This window comes from Hyla sarda, unplaced genomic scaffold (assembly GCF_029499605.1).
Source record: "Hyla sarda isolate aHylSar1 unplaced genomic scaffold, aHylSar1.hap1 scaffold_565, whole genome shotgun sequence".
NCBI lineage: Eukaryota > Metazoa > Chordata > Amphibia > Anura > Hylidae > Hyla > Hyla sarda.
This window is the reverse complement of record NW_026610577.1, coordinates 15,937-37,836: the sequence shown is the minus strand read 5'-3', so window position 1 is coordinate 37,836 and position 21,900 is coordinate 15,937. Positions and strand designations below refer to the sequence as shown.

The following is a 21,900-nucleotide window of genomic DNA, read 5'->3' as shown; positions in this document are numbered from 1 at the left end:
CCCAGAGTGTGCATGGAAAATTGTCTGGCAGCCTCCCTGACAGCAAGCAGTGATAGTGCCCATGAAGGGGACCTTGTTGGGCCCGCCCCTTTCACGGTTATCGCTTCTCGGCCTTTTGGCTAAGATCAAGTGTAGTATCTGTTCTTATCAGTTTAATATCTGATACGTCCCCTATCTGGGGACCATATATTAAATGGATTTTTGAGAACGGGGGCCGATTTCGAAGCTTGCTTCCGTCGCCCTATGCATTGACCCGATATGGCAGTATCTTCGGGTACAGTGCACCACCCCCTTACAGGGTTAAAAAGAAAGATTCCTACTTTCATTGCTACCTGCTTGCTGGCTAGCCAGCTAGCCAGCCCTGTGGGCCTTGCTGCTGCAGCCAAAAAACAAAAGGTGGTGCTGCTGCTGCTGCTTCTGCTGCTTCTGCTTGTGTCTGGCCGCTGTTGGAGCGTCCAGGCACAGGACTTCTGCTGCTGCTGACTAAATGGCCTCCTTAATTGGATCATTTGAGTAGCCAGCACACCTGTGCAGGTAGGGCATGACATGATAGGCAGCTGCCTTGATAGCGGGTGGGTGCTGAATGTTCCTAATTGACAAAATAAGATTAATGCTTATGAAGAAATATAAAATCTCATCCCTTCCCCAATATCGCGCCACACCCCTACCCCTTAATTCCCTGGTTGAACTTGATGGACATATGTCTTTTTTCGACCGTACTAACTATGTAACTATGTAACATAACATGGGGGGGGGGGGGGGGGGTCTCCTGGCTGTTCACACAGGTGTGTCATTGCTGTACATTGACCATGCATTGCTTCTGTGGTATTGCAAAGGCAAAGACAAATGCTTCCAGCCATCCATTGCACTAATGGATTGGTCATCAGCTGGCTGTCTATGTCCCGCATCAATATAGACCAAAGTACAGAGGGTTAGGCTATGCTATTGTGCACCTACCTGATGCATCAGAAGGTGCGAGGCCCTTGCTAAATTCTGTGCACAGACTTTGAGATCTATACTTTAGACTGTATCTAAACCTGCTCCAACATGGACTGACATTCTGGCCTACTTTCAGCGGATGCGACTTGTCTGTCGCTGAACAGTCGCTTTTTATGTATTCAGCACCTATGTATAATGTTGTAAAAATGCTCTAGAAGCTAAAGTCGCAGAAATGTCACACATATTTGGCCTGCAACTTTCTGTGCGACAAATTCAGACAGGAAAAATCAGTATAAATCCTTAGAAAATTATCCCCCAGTGTCTCCATCTGCTGGCGGTATTGAATAAGCATTGCTGCACTGATGGGGTATGCATTAGACGAAAAAAAAGAAGAAAAAGAAGAATAATACGCCCAGAAAAGAGGCGAAAAGGAGAAAAACGTAAAAAAACGTGAAAAAAAAGTAAGAGGAAGAGAAGGGAAAAAAAGGTGGAAATGGGTTTAAAAGTGATTTCGGCGGAGAAATATATATATTATATATATATATATATATATATATATATATATACGCGCACACACACACATATATATAAACGTATTCTCCGTTGAGATATTGCAGCCGCTGCTGTGTCCAGGCCCAGGAGCCTTAGCACTGTGCTGTGATGTCACTCAATACCACTGACATCACTAGGTGTAAACAACATCTCTCCTTTGCTGTGTATGTGACTATGGAGCTGTTTGGTGATGTCGTCTATTATGGCCTTCATAGAAGCAACAGGAGATTGTTGCATCCATCTAGAACCCTCAGAACTACAGTGCTATGATGTCACTCACTTCCACAGGCCTTGCAGAGTGTAAACAACAACAACCCAGCTTTGTTGTGTATGTAACCATAGGGATTTGTGATGTCACCTAGAACCTTCACAGCAGCGACAGCTTTATGAGGAGCATCAGCACTGCTCTGCCTGAGCAGAACCATCACCGCCATAGGTTGTCAAATAACCCGGATTTAACCCACACAGGTAAGTCCAATGGGGTGCAGGCATGTCCTCTATGCTTACAGCTTCCCGTGGGTGTTGGTTTGATACCGTTTGGGGACAGCCAAGGAGGCATCTGCAGGCAACAAAGGTAGGTGTGTGCTTGTGTGTGTGTTTCCTATGCAGATCCTAAGCCCAGTGTCACATGCAAGTAGGAGGAGTAAGAAGGGTTCCTGGCAAATCCGGGTTATGGATTGCATTTAAAAAGGCCCCGTGGGAGTGCAATGGGCCCCTGTCTTGCTGCTTAGCAATAATGGTATGGGTTTAGGTTCTGCTGTGTGTACTGGTGGTTGACTGCCCCCCAGCCCAGAGTGTGCATGGAAAATTGTCTGGCAGCCTCCCTGACAGCAAGCAGTGATAGTGCCCATGAAGGGGACCTTGTTGGGCCCGCCCCTTTCACGGTTATCGCTTCTCGGCCTTTTGGCTAAGATCAAGTGTAGTATCTGTTCTTATCAGTTTAATATCTGATACGTCCCCTATCTGGGGACCATATATTAAATGGATTTTTGAGAACGGGGGCCAATTTCGAAGCTTGCTTCCGTCGCCCTATGCATTGACCCGATATGGCAGTATCTTCGGGTACAGTGCACCACCCCCTTACAGGGTTAAAAAGAAAGATTCCTACTTTCATTGCTACCTGCTTGCTGGCTAGCCAGCTAGCCAGCCCTGTGGGCCTTGCTGCTGCAGCCAAAAAACAAAAGGTGGTGCTGCTGCTGCTGCTTCTGCTGCTTCTGCTTGTGTCTGGCCGCTGTTGGAGCGTCCAGGCACAGGACTTCTGCTGCTGCTGACTAAATGGCCTCCTTAATTGGATCATTTGAGTAGCCAGCACACCTGTGCAGGTAGGGCATGACATGATAGGCAGCTGCCTTGATAGCGGGTGGGTGCTGAATGTTCCTAATTGACAAAATAAGATTAATGCTTATGAAGAAATATAAAATCTCATCCCTTCCCCAATATCGCGCCACACCCCTACCCCTTAATTCCCTGGTTGAACTTGATGGACATATGTCTTTTTTCGACCGTACTAACTATGTAACTATGTAACATAACATGGGGGGGTCTCCTGGCTGTTCACACAGGTGTGTCATTGCTGTACATTGACCATGCATTGCTTCTGTGGTATTGCAAAGGCAAAGACAAATGCTTCCAGCCATCCATTGCACTAATGGATTGGTCATCAGCTGGCTGTCTATGTCCCGCATCAATATAGACCAAAGTACAGAGGGTTAGGCTATGCTATTGTGCACCTACCTGATGCATCAGAAGGTGCGAGGCCCTTGCTAAATTCTGTGCACAGACTTTGAGATCTATACTTTAGACTGTATCTAAACCTGCTCCAACATGGACTGACATTCTGGCCTACTTTCAGCCGATGCGACTTGTCTGTCGCTGAACAGTCGCTTTTTATGTATTCAGCACCTATGTATAATGTTGTAAAAATGCTCTAGAAGCTAAAGTCGCAGAAATGTCACACATATTTGGCCTGCAACTTTCTGTGCGACAAATTCAGACAGGAAAAATCAGTATAAATCCTTAGAAAATTATCCCCCAGTGTCTCCATCTGCTGGCGGTATTGAATAAGCATTGCTGCACTGATGGGGTATGCATTAGACGAAAAAAAAGAAGAAAAAGAAGAATAATACGCCCAGAAAAGAGGCGAAAAGGAGAAAAACGTAAAAAAACGTGAAAAAAAAGTAAGAGGAAGAGAAGGGAAAAAAAGGTGGAAATGGGTTTAAAAGTGATTTCGGCGGAGAAATATATATATATATATATATATATATATATATATATATATATATACGCGCACACACACACATATATATAAACGTATTCTCCGTTGAGATATTGCAGCCGCTGCTGTGTCCAGGCCCAGGAGCCTTAGCACTGTGCTGTGATGTCACTCAATACCACTGACATCACTAGGTGTAAACAACATCTCTCCTTTGCTGTGTATGTGACTATGGAGCTGTTTGGTGATGTCGTCTATTATGGCCTTCATAGAAGCAACAGGAGATTGTTGCATCCATCTAGAACCCTCAGAACTACAGTGCTATGATGTCACTCACTTCCACAGGCCTTGCAGAGTGTAAACAACAACAACCCAGCTTTGTTGTGTATGTAACCATAGGGATTTGTGATGTCACCTAGAACCTTCACAGCAGCGACAGCTTTATGAGGAGCATCAGCACTGCTCTGCCTGAGCAGAACCATCACCGCCATAGGTTGTCAAATAACCCGGATTTAACCCACACAGGTAAGTCCAATGGGGTGCAGGCATGTCCTCTATGCTTACAGCTTCCCGTGGGTGTTGGTTTGATACCGTTTGGGGACAGCCAAGGAGGCATCTGCAGGCAACAAAGGTAGGTGTGTGCTTGTGTGTGTGTTTCCTATGCAGATCCTAAGCCCAGTGTCACATGCAAGTAGGAGGAGTAAGAAGGGTTCCTGGCAAATCCGGGTTATGGATTGCATTTAAAAAGGCCCCGTGGGAGTGCAATGGGCCCCTGTCTTGCTGCTTAGCAATAATGGTATGGGTTTAGGTTCTGCTGTGTGTACTGGTGGTTGACTGCCCCCCAGCCCAGAGTGTGCATGGAAAATTGTCTGGCAGCCTCCCTGACAGCAAGCAGTGATAGTGCCCATGAAGGGGACCTTGTTGGGCCCGCCCCTTTCACGGTTATCGCTTCTCGGCCTTTTGGCTAAGATCAAGTGTAGTATCTGTTCTTATCAGTTTAATATCTGATACGTCCCCTATCTGGGGACCATATATTAAATGGATTTTTGAGAACGGGGGCCGATTTCGAAGCTTGCTTCCGTCGCCCTATGCATTGACCCGATATGGCAGTATCTTCGGGTACAGTGCACCACCCCCTTACAGGGTTAAAAAGAAAGATTCCTACTTTCATTGCTACCTGCTTGCTGGCTAGCCAGCTAGCCAGCCCTGTGGGCCTTGCTGCTGCAGCCAAAAAACAAAAGGTGGTGCTGCTGCTGCTGCTTCTGCTTGTGTCTGGCCGCTGTTGGAGCGTCCAGGCACAGGACTTCTGCTGCTGCTGACTAAATGGCCTCCTTAATTGGATCATTTGAGTAGCCAGCACACCTGTGCAGGTAGGGCATGACATGATAGGCAGCTGCCTTGATAGCGGGTGGGTGCTGAATGTTCCTAATTGACAAAATAAGATTAATGCTTATGAAGAAATATAAAATCTCATCCCTTCCCCAATATCGCGCCACACCCCTACCCCTTAATTCCCTGGTTGAACTTGATGGACATATGTCTTTTTTCGACCGTACTAACTATGTAACTATGTAACATAACATGGGGGGGGGTCTCCTGGCTGTTCACACAGGTGTGTCATTGCTGTACATTGACCATGCATTGCTTCTGTGGTATTGCAAAGGCAAAGACAAATGCTTCCAGCCATCCATTGCACTAATGGATTGGTCATCAGCTGGCTGTCTATGTCCCGCATCAATATAGACCAAAGTACAGAGGGTTAGGCTATGCTATTGTGCACCTACCTGATGCATCAGAAGGTGCGAGGCCCTTGCTAAATTCTGTGCACAGACTTTGAGATCTATACTTTAGACTGTATCTAAACCTGCTCCAACATGGACTGACATTCTGGCCTACTTTCAGCCGATGCGACTTGTCTGTCGCTGAACAGTCGCTTTTTATGTATTCAGCACCTATGTATAATGTTGTAAAAATGCTCTAGAAGCTAAAGTCGCAGAAATGTCACACATATTTGGCCTGCAACTTTCTGTGCGACAAATTCAGACAGGAAAAATCAGTATAAATCCTTAGAAAATTATCCCCCAGTGTCTCCATCTGCTGGCGGTATTGAATAAGCATTGCTGCACTGATGGGGTATGCATTAGACGAAAAAAAAGAAGAAAAAGAAGAATAATACGCCCAGAAAAGAGGCGAAAAGGAGAAAAACGTAAAAAAACGTGAAAAAAAAGTAAGAGGAAGAGAAGGGAAAAAAAGGTGGAAATGGGTTTAAAAGTGATTTCGGCGGAGAAATATATATATATATATATATATATATATATATATATATATATATATATACGCGCACACACACACATATATATAAACGTATTCTCCGTTGAGATATTGCAGCCGCTGCTGTGTCCAGGCCCAGGAGCCTTAGCACTGTGCTGTGATGTCACTCAATACCACTGACATCACTAGGTGTAAACAACATCTCTCCTTTGCTGTGTATGTGACTATGGAGCTGTTTGGTGATGTCGTCTATTATGGCCTTCATAGAAGCAACAGGAGATTGTTGCATCCATCTAGAACCCTCAGAACTACAGTGCTATGATGTCACTCACTTCCACAGGCCTTGCAGAGTGTAAACAACAACAACCCAGCTTTGTTGTGTATGTAACCATAGGGATTTGTGATGTCACCTAGAACCTTCACAGCAGCGACAGCTTTATGAGGAGCATCAGCACTGCTCTGCCTGAGCAGAACCATCACCGCCATAGGTTGTCAAATAACCCGGATTTAACCCACACAGGTAAGTCCAATGGGGTGCAGGCATGTCCTCTATGCTTACAGCTTCCCGTGGGTGTTGGTTTGATACCGTTTGGGGACAGCCAAGGAGGCATCTGCAGGCAACAAAGGTAGGTGTGTGCTTGTGTGTGTGTTTCCTATGCAGATCCTAAGCCCAGTGTCACATGCAAGTAGGAGGAGTAAGAAGGGTTCCTGGCAAATCCGGGTTATGGATTGCATTTAAAAAGGCCCCGTGGGAGTGCAATGGGCCCCTGTCTTGCTGCTTAGCAATAATGGTATGGGTTTAGGTTCTGCTGTGTGTACTGGTGGTTGACTGCCCCCCAGCCCAGAGTGTGCATGGAAAATTGTCTGGCAGCCTCCCTGACAGCAAGCAGTGATAGTGCCCATGAAGGGGACCTTGTTGGGCCCGCCCCTTTCACGGTTATCGCTTCTCGGCCTTTTGGCTAAGATCAAGTGTAGTATCTGTTCTTATCAGTTTAATATCTGATACGTCCCCTATCTGGGGACCATATATTAAATGGATTTTTGAGAACGGGGGCCGATTTCGAAGCTTGCTTCCGTCGCCCTATGCATTGACCCGATATGGCAGTATCTTCGGGTACAGTGCACCACCCCCTTACAGGGTTAAAAAGAAAGATTCCTACTTTCATTGCTACCTGCTTGCTGGCTAGCCAGCTAGCCAGCCCTGTGGGCCTTGCTGCTGCAGCCAAAAAACAAAAGGTGGTGCTGCTGCTGCTGCTTCTGCTTGTGTCTGGCCGCTGTTGGAGCGTCCAGGCACAGGACTTCTGCTGCTGCTGACTAAATGGCCTCCTTAATTGGATCATTTGAGTAGCCAGCACACCTGTGCAGGTAGGGCATGACATGATAGGCAGCTGCCTTGATAGCGGGTGGGTGCTGAATGTTCCTAATTGACAAAATAAGATTAATGCTTATGAAGAAATATAAAATCTCATCCCTTCCCCAATATCGCGCCACACCCCTACCCCTTAATTCCCTGGTTGAACTTGATGGACATATGTCTTTTTTCGACCGTACTAACTATGTAACTATGTAACATAACATGGGGGGGGGTCTCCTGGCTGTTCACACAGGTGTGTCATTGCTGTACATTGACCATGCATTGCTTCTGTGGTATTGCAAAGGCAAAGACAAATGCTTCCAGCCATCCATTGCACTAATGGATTGGTCATCAGCTGGCTGTCTATGTCCCGCATCAATATAGACCAAAGTACAGAGGGTTAGGCTATGCTATTGTGCACCTACCTGATGCATCAGAAGGTGCGAGGCCCTTGCTAAATTCTGTGCACAGACTTTGAGATCTATACTTTAGACTGTATCTAAACCTGCTCCAACATGGACTGACATTCTGGCCTACTTTCAGCCGATGCGACTTGTCTGTCGCTGAACAGTCGCTTTTTATGTATTCAGCACCTATGTATAATGTTGTAAAAATGCTCTAGAAGCTAAAGTCGCAGAAATGTCACACATATTTGGCCTGCAACTTTCTGTGCGACAAATTCAGACAGGAAAAATCAGTATAAATCCTTAGAAAATTATCCCCCAGTGTCTCCATCTGCTGGCGGTATTGAATAAGCATTGCTGCACTGATGGGGTATGCATTAGACGAAAAAAAAGAAGAAAAAGAAGAATAATACGCCCAGAAAAGAGGCGAAAAGGAGAAAAACGTAAAAAAACGTGAAAAAAAAGTAAGAGGAAGAGAAGGGAAAAAAAGGTGGAAATGGGTTTAAAAGTGATTTCGGCGGAGAAATATATATATATATATATATATATATATATATATATATATATATACGCGCACACACACACATATATATAAACGTATTCTCCGTTGAGATATTGCAGCCGCTGCTGTGTCCAGGCCCAGGAGCCTTAGCACTGTGCTGTGATGTCACTCAATACCACTGACATCACTAGGTGTAAACAACATCTCTCCTTTGCTGTGTATGTGACTATGGAGCTGTTTGGTGATGTCGTCTATTATGGCCTTCATAGAAGCAACAGGAGATTGTTGCATCCATCTAGAACCCTCAGAACTACAGTGCTATGATGTCACTCACTTCCACAGGCCTTGCAGAGTGTAAACAACAACAACCCAGCTTTGTTGTGTATGTAACCATAGGGATTTGTGATGTCACCTAGAACCTTCACAGCAGCGACAGCTTTATGAGGAGCATCAGCACTGCTCTGCCTGAGCAGAACCATCACCGCCATAGGTTGTCAAATAACCCGGATTTAACCCACACAGGTAAGTCCAATGGGGTGCAGGCATGTCCTCTATGCTTACAGCTTCCCGTGGGTGTTGGTTTGATACCGTTTGGGGACAGCCAAGGAGGCATCTGCAGGCAACAAAGGTAGGTGTGTGCTTGTGTGTGTGTTTCCTATGCAGATCCTAAGCCCAGTGTCACATGCAAGTAGGAGGAGTAAGAAGGGTTCCTGGCAAATCCGGGTTATGGATTGCATTTAAAAAGGCCCCGTGGGAGTGCAATGGGCCCCTGTCTTGCTGCTTAGCAATAATGGTATGGGTTTAGGTTCTGCTGTGTGTACTGGTGGTTGACTGCCCCCCAGCCCAGAGTGTGCATGGAAAATTGTCTGGCAGCCTCCCTGACAGCAAGCAGTGATAGTGCCCATGAAGGGGACCTTGTTGGGCCCGCCCCTTTCACGGTTATCGCTTCTCGGCCTTTTGGCTAAGATCAAGTGTAGTATCTGTTCTTATCAGTTTAATATCTGATACGTCCCCTATCTGGGGACCATATATTAAATGGATTTTTGAGAACGGGGGCCGATTTCGAAGCTTGCTTCCGTCGCCCTATGCATTGACCCGATATGGCAGTATCTTCGGGTACAGTGCACCACCCCCTTACAGGGTTAAAAAGAAAGATTCCTACTTTCATTGCTACCTGCTTGCTGGCTAGCCAGCTAGCCAGCCCTGTGGGCCTTGCTGCTGCAGCCAAAAAACAAAAGGTGGTGCTGCTGCTGCTGCTTCTGCTGCTTCTGCTTGTGTCTGGCCGCTGTTGGAGCGTCCAGGCACAGGACTTCTGCTGCTGCTGACTAAATGGCCTCCTTAATTGGATCATTTGAGTAGCCAGCACACCTGTGCAGGTAGGGCATGACATGATAGGCAGCTGCCTTGATAGCGGGTGGGTGCTGAATGTTCCTAATTGACAAAATAAGATTAATGCTTATGAAGAAATATAAAATCTCATCCCTTCCCCAATATCGCGCCACACCCCTACCCCTTAATTCCCTGGTTGAACTTGATGGACATATGTCTTTTTTCGACCGTACTAACTATGTAACTATGTAACATAACATGGGGGGGGGGGGGGGGGGTCTCCTGGCTGTTCACACAGGTGTGTCATTGCTGTACATTGACCATGCATTGCTTCTGTGGTATTGCAAAGGCAAAGACAAATGCTTCCAGCCATCCATTGCACTAATGGATTGGTCATCAGCTGGCTGTCTATGTCCCGCATCAATATAGACCAAAGTACAGAGGGTTAGGCTATGCTATTGTGCACCTACCTGATGCATCAGAAGGTGCGAGGCCCTTGCTAAATTCTGTGCACAGACTTTGAGATCTATACTTTAGACTGTATCTAAACCTGCTCCAACATGGACTGACATTCTGGCCTACTTTCAGCCGATGCGACTTGTCTGTCGCTGAACAGTCGCTTTTTATGTATTCAGCACCTATGTATAATGTTGTAAAAATGCTCTAGAAGCTAAAGTCGCAGAAATGTCACACATATTTGGCCTGCAACTTTCTGTGCGACAAATTCAGACAGGAAAAATCAGTATAAATCCTTAGAAAATTATCCCCCAGTGTCTCCATCTGCTGGCGGTATTGAATAAGCATTGCTGCACTGATGGGGTATGCATTAGACGAAAAAAAAGAAGAAAAAGAAGAATAATACGCCCAGAAAAGAGGCGAAAAGGAGAAAAACGTAAAAAAACGTGAAAAAAAAGTAAGAGGAAGAGAAGGGAAAAAAAGGTGGAAATGGGTTTAAAAGTGATTTCGGCGGAGAAATATATATATATATATATATATATATATATATATATATATATACGCGCACACACACACATATATATAAACGTATTCTCCGTTGAGATATTGCAGCCGCTGCTGTGTCCAGGCCCAGGAGCCTTAGCACTGTGCTGTGATGTCACTCAATACCACTGACATCACTAGGTGTAAACAACATCTCTCCTTTGCTGTGTATGTGACTATGGAGCTGTTTGGTGATGTCGTCTATTATGGCCTTCATAGAAGCAACAGGAGATTGTTGCATCCATCTAGAACCCTCAGAACTACAGTGCTATGATGTCACTCACTTCCACAGGCCTTGCAGAGTGTAAACAACAACAACCCAGCTTTGTTGTGTATGTAACCATAGGGATTTGTGATGTCACCTAGAACCTTCACAGCAGCGACAGCTTTATGAGGAGCATCAGCACTGCTCTGCCTGAGCAGAACCATCACCGCCATAGGTTGTCAAATAACCCGGATTTAACCCACACAGGTAAGTCCAATGGGGTGCAGGCATGTCCTCTATGCTTACAGCTTCCCGTGGGTGTTGGTTTGATACCGTTTGGGGACAGCCAAGGAGGCATCTGCAGGCAACAAAGGTAGGTGTGTGCTTGTGTGTGTGTTTCCTATGCAGATCCTAAGCCCAGTGTCACATGCAAGTAGGAGGAGTAAGAAGGGTTCCTGGCAAATCCGGGTTATGGATTGCATTTAAAAAGGCCCCGTGGGAGTGCAATGGGCCCCTGTCTTGCTGCTTAGCAATAATGGTATGGGTTTAGGTTCTGCTGTGTGTACTGGTGGTTGACTGCCCCCCAGCCCAGAGTGTGCATGGAAAATTGTCTGGCAGCCTCCCTGACAGCAAGCAGTGATAGTGCCCATGAAGGGGACCTTGTTGGGCCCGCCCCTTTCACGGTTATCGCTTCTCGGCCTTTTGGCTAAGATCAAGTGTAGTATCTGTTCTTATCAGTTTAATATCTGATACGTCCCCTATCTGGGGACCATATATTAAATGGATTTTTGAGAACGGGGGCCGATTTCGAAGCTTGCTTCCGTCGCCCTATGCATTGACCCGATATGGCAGTATCTTCGGGTACAGTGCACCACCCCCTTACAGGGTTAAAAAGAAAGATTCCTACTTTCATTGCTACCTGCTTGCTGGCTAGCCAGCTAGCCAGCCCTGTGGGCCTTGCTGCTGCAGCCAAAAAACAAAAGGTGGTGCTGCTGCTGCTGCTTCTGCTGCTTCTGCTTGTGTCTGGCCGCTGTTGGAGCGTCCAGGCACAGGACTTCTGCTGCTGCTGACTAAATGGCCTCCTTAATTGGATCATTTGAGTAGCCAGCACACCTGTGCAGGTAGGGCATGACATGATAGGCAGCTGCCTTGATAGCGGGTGGGTGCTGAATGTTCCTAATTGACAAAATAAGATTAATGCTTATGAAGAAATATAAAATCTCATCCCTTCCCCAATATCGCGCCACACCCCTACCCCTTAATTCCCTGGTTGAACTTGATGGACATATGTCTTTTTTCGACCGTACTAACTATGTAACTATGTAACATAACATGGGGGGGGGGGGGGGGGGGTCTCCTGGCTGTTCACACAGGTGTGTCATTGCTGTACATTGACCATGCATTGCTTCTTCTGTGGTATTGCAAAGGCAAAGACAAATGCTTCCAGCCATCCATTGCACTAATGGATTGGTCATCAGCTGGCTGTCTATGTCCCGCATCAATATAGACCAAAGTACAGAGGGTTAGGCTATGCTATTGTGCACCTACCTGATGCATCAGAAGGTGCGAGGCCCTTGCTAAATTCTGTGCACAGACTTTGAGATCTATACTTTAGACTGTATCTAAACCTGCTCCAACATGGACTGACATTCTGGCCTACTTTCAGCCGATGCGACTTGTCTGTCGCTGAACAGTCGCTTTTTATGTATTCAGCACCTATGTATAATGTTGTAAAAATGCTCTAGAAGCTAAAGTCGCAGAAATGTCACACATATTTGGCCTGCAACTTTCTGTGCGACAAATTCAGACAGGAAAAATCAGTATAAATCCTTAGAAAATTATCCCCCAGTGTCTCCATCTGCTGGCGGTATTGAATAAGCATTGCTGCACTGATGGGGTATGCATTAGACGAAAAAAAAGAAGAAAAAGAAGAATAATACGCCCAGAAAAGAGGCGAAAAGGAGAAAAACGTAAAAAAACGTGAAAAAAAAGTAAGAGGAAGAGAAGGGAAAAAAAGGTGGAAATGGGTTTAAAAGTGATTTCGGCGGAGAAATATATATATATATATATATATATATATATATATATATATATATACGCGCACACACACACATATATATAAACGTATTCTCCGTTGAGATATTGCAGCCGCTGCTGTGTCCAGGCCCAGGAGCCTTAGCACTGTGCTGTGATGTCACTCAATACCACTGACATCACTAGGTGTAAACAACATCTCTCCTTTGCTGTGTATGTGACTATGGAGCTGTTTGGTGATGTCGTCTATTATGGCCTTCATAGAAGCAACAGGAGATTGTTGCATCCATCTAGAACCCTCAGAACTACAGTGCTATGATGTCACTCACTTCCACAGGCCTTGCAGAGTGTAAACAACAACAACCCAGCTTTGTTGTGTATGTAACCATAGGGATTTGTGATGTCACCTAGAACCTTCACAGCAGCGACAGCTTTATGAGGAGCATCAGCACTGCTCTGCCTGAGCAGAACCATCACCGCCATAGGTTGTCAAATAACCCGGATTTAACCCACACAGGTAAGTCCAATGGGGTGCAGGCATGTCCTCTATGCTTACAGCTTCCCGTGGGTGTTGGTTTGATACCGTTTGGGGACAGCCAAGGAGGCATCTGCAGGCAACAAAGGTAGGTGTGTGCTTGTGTGTGTGTTTCCTATGCAGATCCTAAGCCCAGTGTCACATGCAAGTAGGAGGAGTAAGAAGGGTTCCTGGCAAATCCGGGTTATGGATTGCATTTAAAAAGGCCCCGTGGGAGTGCAATGGGCCTCTGTCTTGCTGCTTAGCAATAATGGTATGGGTTTAGGTTCTGCTGTGTGTACTGGTGGTTGACTGCCCCCCAGCCCAGAGTGTGCATGGAAAATTGTCTGGCAGCCTCCCTGACAGCAAGCAGTGATAGTGCCCATGAAGGGGACCTTGTTGGGCCCGCCCCTTTCACGGTTATCGCTTCTCGGCCTTTTGGCTAAGATCAAGTGTAGTATCTGTTCTTATCAGTTTAATATCTGATACGTCCCCTATCTGGGGACCATATATTAAATGGATTTTTGAGAACGGGGGCCGATTTCGAAGCTTGCTTCCGTCGCCCTATGCATTGACCCGATATGGCAGTATCTTCGGGTACAGTGCACCACCCCCTTACAGGGTTAAAAAGAAAGATTCCTACTTTCATTGCTACCTGCTTGCTGGCTAGCCAGCTAGCCAGCCCTGTGGGCCTTGCTGCTGCAGCCAAAAAACAAAAGGTGGTGCTGCTGCTGCTGCTTCTGCTGCTTCTGCTTGTGTCTGGCCGCTGTTGGAGCGTCCAGGCACAGGACTTCTGCTGCTGCTGACTAAATGGCCTCCTTAATTGGATCATTTGAGTAGCCAGCACACCTGTGCAGGTAGGGCATGACATGATAGGCAGCTGCCTTGATAGCGGGTGGGTGCTGAATGTTCCTAATTGACAAAATAAGATTAATGCTTATGAAGAAATATAAAATCTCATCCCTTCCCCAATATCGCGCCACACCCCTACCCCTTAATTCCCTGGTTGAACTTGATGGACATATGTCTTTTTTCGACCGTACTAACTATGTAACTATGTAACATAACATGGGGGGGGGGGGGGGGGGGGTCTCCTGGCTGTTCACACAGGTGTGTCATTGCTGTACATTGACCATGCATTGCTTCTGTGGTATTGCAAAGGCAAAGACAAATGCTTCCAGCCATCCATTGCACTAATGGATTGGTCATCAGCTGGCTGTCTATGTCCCGCATCAATATAGACCAAAGTACAGAGGGTTAGGCTATGCTATTGTGCACCTACCTGATGCATCAGAAGGTGCGAGGCCCTTGCTAAATTCTGTGCACAGACTTTGAGATCTATACTTTAGACTGTATCTAAACCTGCTCCAACATGGACTGACATTCTGGCCTACTTTCAGCCGATGCGACTTGTCTGTCGCTGAACAGTCGCTTTTTATGTATTCAGCACCTATGTATAATGTTGTAAAAATGCTCTAGAAGCTAAAGTCGCAGAAATGTCACACATATTTGGCCTGCAACTTTCTGTGCGACAAATTCAGACAGGAAAAATCAGTATAAATCCTTAGAAAATTATCCCCCAGTGTCTCCATCTGCTGGCGGTATTGAATAAGCATTGCTGCACTGATGGGGTATGCATTAGACGAAAAAAAAGAAGAAAAAGAAGAATAATACGCCCAGAAAAGAGGCGAAAAGGAGAAAAACGTAAAAAAACGTGAAAAAAAAGTAAGAGGAAGAGAAGGGAAAAAAAGGTGGAAATGGGTTTAAAAGTGATTTCGGCGGAGAAATATATATATATATATATATATATATATATATATATATATATACGCGCACACACACACATATATATAAACGTATTCTCCGTTGAGATATTGCAGCCGCTGCTGTGTCCAGGCCCAGGAGCCTTAGCACTGTGCTGTGATGTCACTCAATACCACTGACATCACTAGGTGTAAACAACATCTCTCCTTTGCTGTGTATGTGACTATGGAGCTGTTTGGTGATGTCGTCTATTATGGCCTTCATAGAAGCAACAGGAGATTGTTGCATCCATCTAGAACCCTCAGAACTACAGTGCTATGATGTCACTCACTTCCACAGGCCTTGCAGAGTGTAAACAACAACAACCCAGCTTTGTTGTGTATGTAACCATAGGGATTTGTGATGTCACCTAGAACCTTCACAGCAGCGACAGCTTTATGAGGAGCATCAGCACTGCTCTGCCTGAGCAGAATCATCACCGCCATAGGTTGTCAAATAACCCGGATTTAACCCACACAGGTAAGTCCAATGGGGTGCAGGCATGTCCTCTATGCTTACAGCTTCCCGTGGGTGTTGGTTTGATACCGTTTGGGGACAGCCAAGGAGGCATCTGCAGGCAACAAAGGTAGGTGTGTGCTTGTGTGTGTGTTTCCTATGCAGATCCTAAGCCCAGTGTCACATGCAAGTAGGAGGAGTAAGAAGGGTTCCTGGCAAATCCGGGTTATGGATTGCATTTAAAAAGGCCCCGTGGGAGTGCAATGGGCCCCTGTCTTGCTGCTTAGCAATAATGGTATGGGTTTAGGTTCTGCTGTGTGTACTGGTGGTTGACTGCCCCCCAGCCCAGAGTGTGCATGGAAAATTGTCTGGCAGCCTCCCTGACAGCAAGCAGTGATAGTGCCCATGAAGGGGACCTTGTTGGGCCCGCCCCTTTCACGGTTATCGCTTCTCGGCCTTTTGGCTAAGATCAAGTGTAGTATCTGTTCTTATCAGTTTAATATCTGATACGTCCCCTATCTGGGGACCATATATTAAATGGATTTTTGAGAACGGGGGCCGATTTCGAAGCTTGCTTCCGTCGCCCTATGCATTGACCCGATATGGCAGTATCTTCGGGTACAGTGCACCACCCCCTTACAGGGTTAAAAAGAAAGATTCCTACTTTCATTGCTACCTGCTTGCTGGCTAGCCAGCTAGCCAGCCCTGTGGGCCTTGCTGCTGCAGCCAAAAAACAAAAGGTGGTGCTGCTGCTGCTGCTTCTGCTGCTTCTGCTGCTTCTGCTTGTGTCTGGCCGCTGTTGGAGCGTCCAGGCACAGGACTTCTGCTGCTGCTGACTAAATGGCCTCCTTAATTGGATCATTTGAGTAGCCAGCACACCTGTGCAGGTAGGGCATGACATGATAGGCAGCTGCCTTGATAGCGGGTGGGTGCTGAATGTTCCTAATTGACAAAATAAGATTAATGCTTATGAAGAAATATAAAATCTCATCCCTTCCCCAATATCGCGCCACACCCCTACCCCTTAATTCCCTGGTTGAACTTGATGGACATATGTCTTTTTTCGACCGTACTAACTATGTAACTATGTAACATAACATGGGGGGGGGGGGGGGGGGGGTCTCCTGGCTGTTCACACAGGTGTGTCATTGCTGTACATTGACCATGCATTGCTTCTGTGGTATTGCAAAGGCAAAGACAAATGCTTCCAGCCATCCATTGCACTAATGGATTGGTCATCAGCTGGCTGTCTATGTCCCGCATCAATATAGACCAAAGTACAGAGGGTTAGGCTATGCTATTGTGCACCTACCTGATGCATCAGAAGGTGCGAGGCCCTTGCTAAATTCTGTGCACAGACTTTGAGATCTATACTTTAGACTGTATCTAAACCTGCTCCAACATGGACTGACATTCTGGCCTACTTTCAGCCGATGCGACTTGTCTGTCGCTGAACAGTCGCTTTTTATGTATTCAGCACCTATGTATAATGTTGTAAAAATGCTCTAGAAGCTAAAGTCGCAGAAATGTCACACATATTTGGCCTGCAACTTTCTGTGCGACAAATTCAGACAGGAAAAATCAGTATAAATCCTTAGAAAATTATCCCCCAGTGTCTCCATCTGCTGGCGGTATTGAATAAGCATTGCTGCACTGATGGGGTATGCATTAGACGAAAAAAAAGAAGAAAAAGAAGAATAATACGCCCAGAAAAGAGGCGAAAAGGAGAAAAACGTAAAAAAACGTGAAAAAAAAGTAAGAGGAAGAGAAGGGAAAAAAAGGTGGAAATGGGTTTAAAAGTGATTTCGGCGGAGAAATATATATATATATATATATATATATATATATATATATATATATATACGCGCACACACACACATATATATAAACGTATTCTCCGTTGAGATATTGCAGCCGCTGCTGTGTCCAGGCCCAGGAGCCTTAGCACTGTGCTGTGATGTCACTCAATACCACTGACATCACTAGGTGTAAACAACATCTCTCCTTTGCTGTGTATGTGACTATGGAGCTGTTTGGTGATGTTGTCTATTATGGCCTTCATAGAAGCAACAGGAGATTGTTGCATCCATCTAGAACCCTCAGAACTACAGTGCTATGATGTCACTCACTTCCACAGGCCTTGCAGAGTGTAAACAACAACAACCCAGCTTTGTTGTGTATGTAACCATAGGGATTTGTGATGTCACCTAGAACCTTCACAGCAGCGACAGCTTTATGAGGAGCATCAGCACTGCTCTGCCTGAGCAGAACCATCACCGCCATAGGTTGTCAAATAACCCGGATTTAACCCACACAGGTAAGTCCAATGGGGTGCAGGCATGTCCTCTATGCTTACAGCTTCCCGTGGGTGTTGGTTTGATACCGTTTGGGGACAGCCAAGGAGGCATCTGCAGGCAACAAAGGTAGGTGTGTGCTTGTGTGTGTGTTTCCTATGCAGATCCTAAGCCCAGTGTCACATGCAAGTAGGAGGAGTAAGAAGGGTTCCTGGCAAATCCGGGTTATGGATTGCATTTAAAAAGGCCCCGTGGGAGTGCAATGGGCCCCTGTCTTGCTGCTTAGCAATAATGGTATGGGTTTAGGTTCTGCTGTGTGTACTGGTGGTTGACTGCCCCCCAGCCCAGAGTGTGCATGGAAAATTGTCTGGCAGCCTCCCTGACAGCAAGCAGTGATAGTGCCCATGAAGGGGACCTTGTTGGGCCCGCCCCTTTCACGGTTATCGCTTCTCGGCCTTTTGGCTAAGATCAAGTGTAGTATTTGCTTGCTTGATCTGGCTGGAAGGTGCCCGGGGTACCCGCTCCTTTTCCCTGGGGGATCGTTCCATCTTTTGGTGGGACTAAACCCCCTTGCTGACATCAGGGTAGCGGCTTAGTCCCCGGGCAACGAGGAGCGATCACCACCTACCTGCTTGCAGTAGGGGAGGTGTTTTGTTCTGCGATGGAGGAGGCTGGCAAGACAGAAGATCCTGCTGTAGGTGTACCTAGCTACGCCAGACTACGAAATGGAGTTCGTGTTACTCTTTTGGACCCTGAGAAGAAGGAGAGAGGCTTATTTTTCGTAGTGGAAGAGATTTTGTTCAAGCTCTTTGAGCTGAAGAAGGAACAGATATTATCCATGCTGGAATTTCCAAGAAGTGGTATCTATGACGTGGTTCTGGTTTCGGAGGAGGACTGTGGTATGTTCTGCAATAAAGCATTGCTGTGGAAGTCGCAAACCGTGTTGGCAGGGGTAGAGATTACTCCCCATTTTCCGATGCAGGAAAGACTTCTAACTGTAAGGATGTACAGTCCGTATATCCCAGAAGAGGAGATTGTTTTGTTCCTTTCCAGATTCTGTGAGGAGGTGAAGCCAAAAGGCAAGATATATAATCAATTCGGTCTTTGGACGACGAAGTGGAAATTTCAAGTAAAGTTTCAGAAAGCACCTGATGGAAGGCTAATGTATCCGCCTGGTCGTTTTAAGATTGGTACAGTTAATGGGGACCTGTTCTTTTCTGGCATGGACGACTTTTGTCGAAAGTGTAAGAAGTACGGGCATAGGAAAGATTTCTGCGACATCTTGTGGTGCTATAAATGTCAAGGAGAAGGCCATGAACCAGAAGCATGTAAAGAAAAGAAAAAATGTCACCTATGTGGTGATGAGGGGCATCTGGTAGGCACGTGTCCTAAGAGGAAGAAGAAGAAGAAGGAGGGTATGAAAAGAAATAGAGAGGAGGAAATTGAGGTGAGTGAAGAACCGGAAGGGGAAGAAGCTCCAACTAGAAAAGTGGTGGAGGAGAAGAAAAGGAAAGAAAATGAAGAAGATGAATTTATACCGGTAAGGTATGGAGGCTCTCTTGATGTTGTTTTCGAGAGTGTGACAAATAAAGAGAAAAAGGCCTTTGACAAGGATTTGGGTAGTCTAAAAGAAAGATTGGGATACAAAATCAATGAAGCAAGGGATAAAGTTTATCGTTCGTTTCACGCAGATGTGGATAGATTTGTGGAAACATACAAAGTTCCGGCGTGGCTGGCGGTTCCAGCTAAAAGTGAGATGCAGAGAGGTGCAATAACTTGTGGTTTCCTAGAGTTCTTGATGGTTTTTGCATGGAGAAGAGGAATGACCTTTTGGTAATCCTCTTTGGTGAAATATTGCATTGTTAGTTTTGGTTAAATATTTTTTTATGTTTTAAATATGGTTTCTTTTATTGTTAAAAAAAGATAAAGAAATAAAGAAAAACGGGTTTTCCTGATGATGAACAAAAAAATCAAGCTCAAATAAGAACTTAGAGCTCTGATGGAGTTCTGAGGGTTAACTTAAAAAAAAAAAATCTGTTCTTATCAGTAGGGCTTGCGATAGACCGCATCCTTTGTGCACGTTTTTTTAGTGTAACACGTTTGCACTTTTTCTTGCACTTTGGGTGAATCGAAAGCACGTTCCTCGGCTTTAGATAAAAAAAAAAAAAAAAAAAAAAAAATCTGTTCTTATCAGTTTAATATCTGATACGTCCCCTATCTGGGGACCATATATTAAATGGATTTTTGAGAACGGGGGCCGATTTCGAAGCTTGCTTCCGTCGCCCTATGCATTGACCCGATATGGCAGTATCTTCGGGTACAGTGCACCACCCCCTTACAGGGTTAAAAAGAAAGATTCCTACTTTCATTGCTACCTGCTTGCTGGCTAGCCAGCTAGCCAGCCCTGTGGGCCTTGCTGCTGCAGCCAAAAAACAAAAGGTGCTGCTGCTGCTGCTTCTGCTGCTTCTGCTTGTGTCTGGCCGCTGTTGGAGCGTCCAGGCACAGGACTTCTGCTGCTGCTGACTAAATGGCCTCCTTAATTGGATCATTTGAGTAGCCAGCACACCTGTGCAGGTAGGGCATGACATGATAGGCAGCTGCCTTGATAGCGGGTGGGTGCTGAATGTTCCTAATTGACAAAATAAGATTAATGCTTATGAAGAAATATAAAATCTCATCCCTTCCCCAATATCGCGCCACACCCCTACCCCTTAATTCCCTGGTTGAACTTGATGGACATATGTCTTTTTTCGACCGTACTAACTATGTAACTATGTAACATAACATGGGGGGGGGGGGGGGGGGGTCTCCTGGCTGTTCACACAGGTGTGTCATTGCTGTACATTGACCATGCATTGCTTCTGTGGTATTGCAAAGGCAAAGACAAATGCTTCCAGCCATCCATTGCACTAATGGATTGGTCATCAGCTGGCTGTCTATGTCCCGCATCAATATAGACCAAAGTACAGAGGGTTAGGCTATGCTATTGTGCACCTACCTGATGCATCAGAAGGTGCGAGGCCCTTGCTAAATTCTGTGCACAGACTTTGAGATCTATACTTTAGACTGTATCTAAACCTGCTCCAACATGGACTGACATTCTGGCCTACTTTCAGCCGATGCGACTTGTCTGTCGCTGAACAGTCGCTTTTTATGTATTCAGCACCTATGTATAATGTTGTAAAAATGCTCTAGAAGCTAAAGTCGCAGAAATGTCACACATATTTGGCCTGCAACTTTCTGTGCGACAAATTCAGACAGGAAAAATCAGTATAAATCCTTAGAAAATTATCCCCCAGTGTCTCCATCTGCTGGCGGTATTGAATAAGCATTGCTGCACTGATGGGGTATGCATTAGACGAAAAAAAAGAAGAAAAAGAAGAATAATACGCCCAGAAAAGAGGCGAAAAGGAGAAAAACGTAAAAAAACGTGAAAAAAAAGTAAGAGGAAGAGAAGGGAAAAAAAGGTGGAAATGGGTTTAAAAGTGATTTCGGCGGAGAAATATATATATATATATATATATATATATATATATATATATATATACGCGCACACACACACATATATATAAACGTATTCTCCGTTGAGATATTGCAGCCGCTGCTGTGTCCAGGCCCAGGAGCCTTAGCACTGTGCTGTGATGTCACTCAATACCACTGACATCACTAGGTGTAAACAACATCTCTCCTTTGCTGTGTATGTGACTATGGAGCTGTTTGGTGATGTCGTCTATTATGGCCTTCATAGAAGCAACAGGAGATTGTTGCATCCATCTAGAACCCTCAGAACTACAGTGCTATGATGTCACTCACTTCCACAGGCCTTGCAGAGTGTAAACAACAACAACCCAGCTTTGTTGTGTATGTAACCATAGGGATTTGTGATGTCACCTAGAACCTTCACAGCAGCGACAGCTTTATGAGGAGCATCAGCACTGCTCTGCCTGAGCAGAATCATCACCGCCATAGGTTGTCAAATAACCCGGATTTAACCCACACAGGTAAGTCCAATGGGGTGCAGGCATGTCCTCT

At 45.6% G+C, this 21,900-nt stretch overlaps 9 non-coding genes and 1 pseudogene across 9 annotated transcripts; all 10 read left to right on the top strand.

The window, feature by feature from the left end:
* The first annotated feature begins 99 nt into the window (after positions 1 to 99).
* LOC130340096 (U2 spliceosomal RNA) lies at positions 100 to 290 on the top strand. The gene has a single exon (XR_008880296.1). It is a non-coding gene; the product is annotated as a U2 spliceosomal RNA (small nuclear RNA).
* A 2,088-nt stretch (positions 291 to 2,378) lies between these two features.
* LOC130340032 (U2 spliceosomal RNA) lies at positions 2,379 to 2,569 on the top strand. The gene has a single exon (XR_008880241.1). It is a non-coding gene; the product is annotated as a U2 spliceosomal RNA (small nuclear RNA).
* A 2,078-nt stretch (positions 2,570 to 4,647) lies between these two features.
* LOC130340095 (U2 spliceosomal RNA) lies at positions 4,648 to 4,838 on the top strand. The gene has a single exon (XR_008880295.1). It is a non-coding gene; the product is annotated as a U2 spliceosomal RNA (small nuclear RNA).
* Positions 4,839 to 6,913: 2,075 nt separating this feature from the next.
* LOC130340094 (U2 spliceosomal RNA) lies at positions 6,914 to 7,104 on the top strand. The gene has a single exon (XR_008880294.1). It is a non-coding gene; the product is annotated as a U2 spliceosomal RNA (small nuclear RNA).
* Positions 7,105 to 9,175: 2,071 nt separating this feature from the next.
* Positions 9,176 to 9,366, top strand: LOC130340093 (U2 spliceosomal RNA). Its single transcript, XR_008880293.1, has one exon. It is a non-coding gene; the product is annotated as a U2 spliceosomal RNA (small nuclear RNA).
* Positions 9,367 to 11,453: 2,087 nt separating this feature from the next.
* LOC130340092 (U2 spliceosomal RNA) lies at positions 11,454 to 11,644 on the top strand. Its single transcript, XR_008880292.1, has one exon. It is a non-coding gene; the product is annotated as a U2 spliceosomal RNA (small nuclear RNA).
* Positions 11,645 to 13,737: 2,093 nt separating this feature from the next.
* On the top strand, positions 13,738 to 13,928 carry LOC130340087 (U2 spliceosomal RNA). The gene has a single exon (XR_008880291.1). It is a non-coding gene; the product is annotated as a U2 spliceosomal RNA (small nuclear RNA).
* Positions 13,929 to 16,017: 2,089 nt separating this feature from the next.
* Positions 16,018 to 16,208, top strand: LOC130340075 (U2 spliceosomal RNA). The gene has a single exon (XR_008880280.1). It is a non-coding gene; the product is annotated as a U2 spliceosomal RNA (small nuclear RNA).
* Positions 16,209 to 18,310: 2,102 nt separating this feature from the next.
* On the top strand, positions 18,311 to 18,421 carry LOC130340090 (U2 spliceosomal RNA; annotated as a pseudogene).
* Positions 18,422 to 20,010: 1,589 nt separating this feature from the next.
* Positions 20,011 to 20,201, top strand: LOC130340086 (U2 spliceosomal RNA). Its single transcript, XR_008880290.1, has one exon. It is a non-coding gene; the product is annotated as a U2 spliceosomal RNA (small nuclear RNA).
* Positions 20,202 to 21,900: the final 1,699 nt, after the last annotated feature.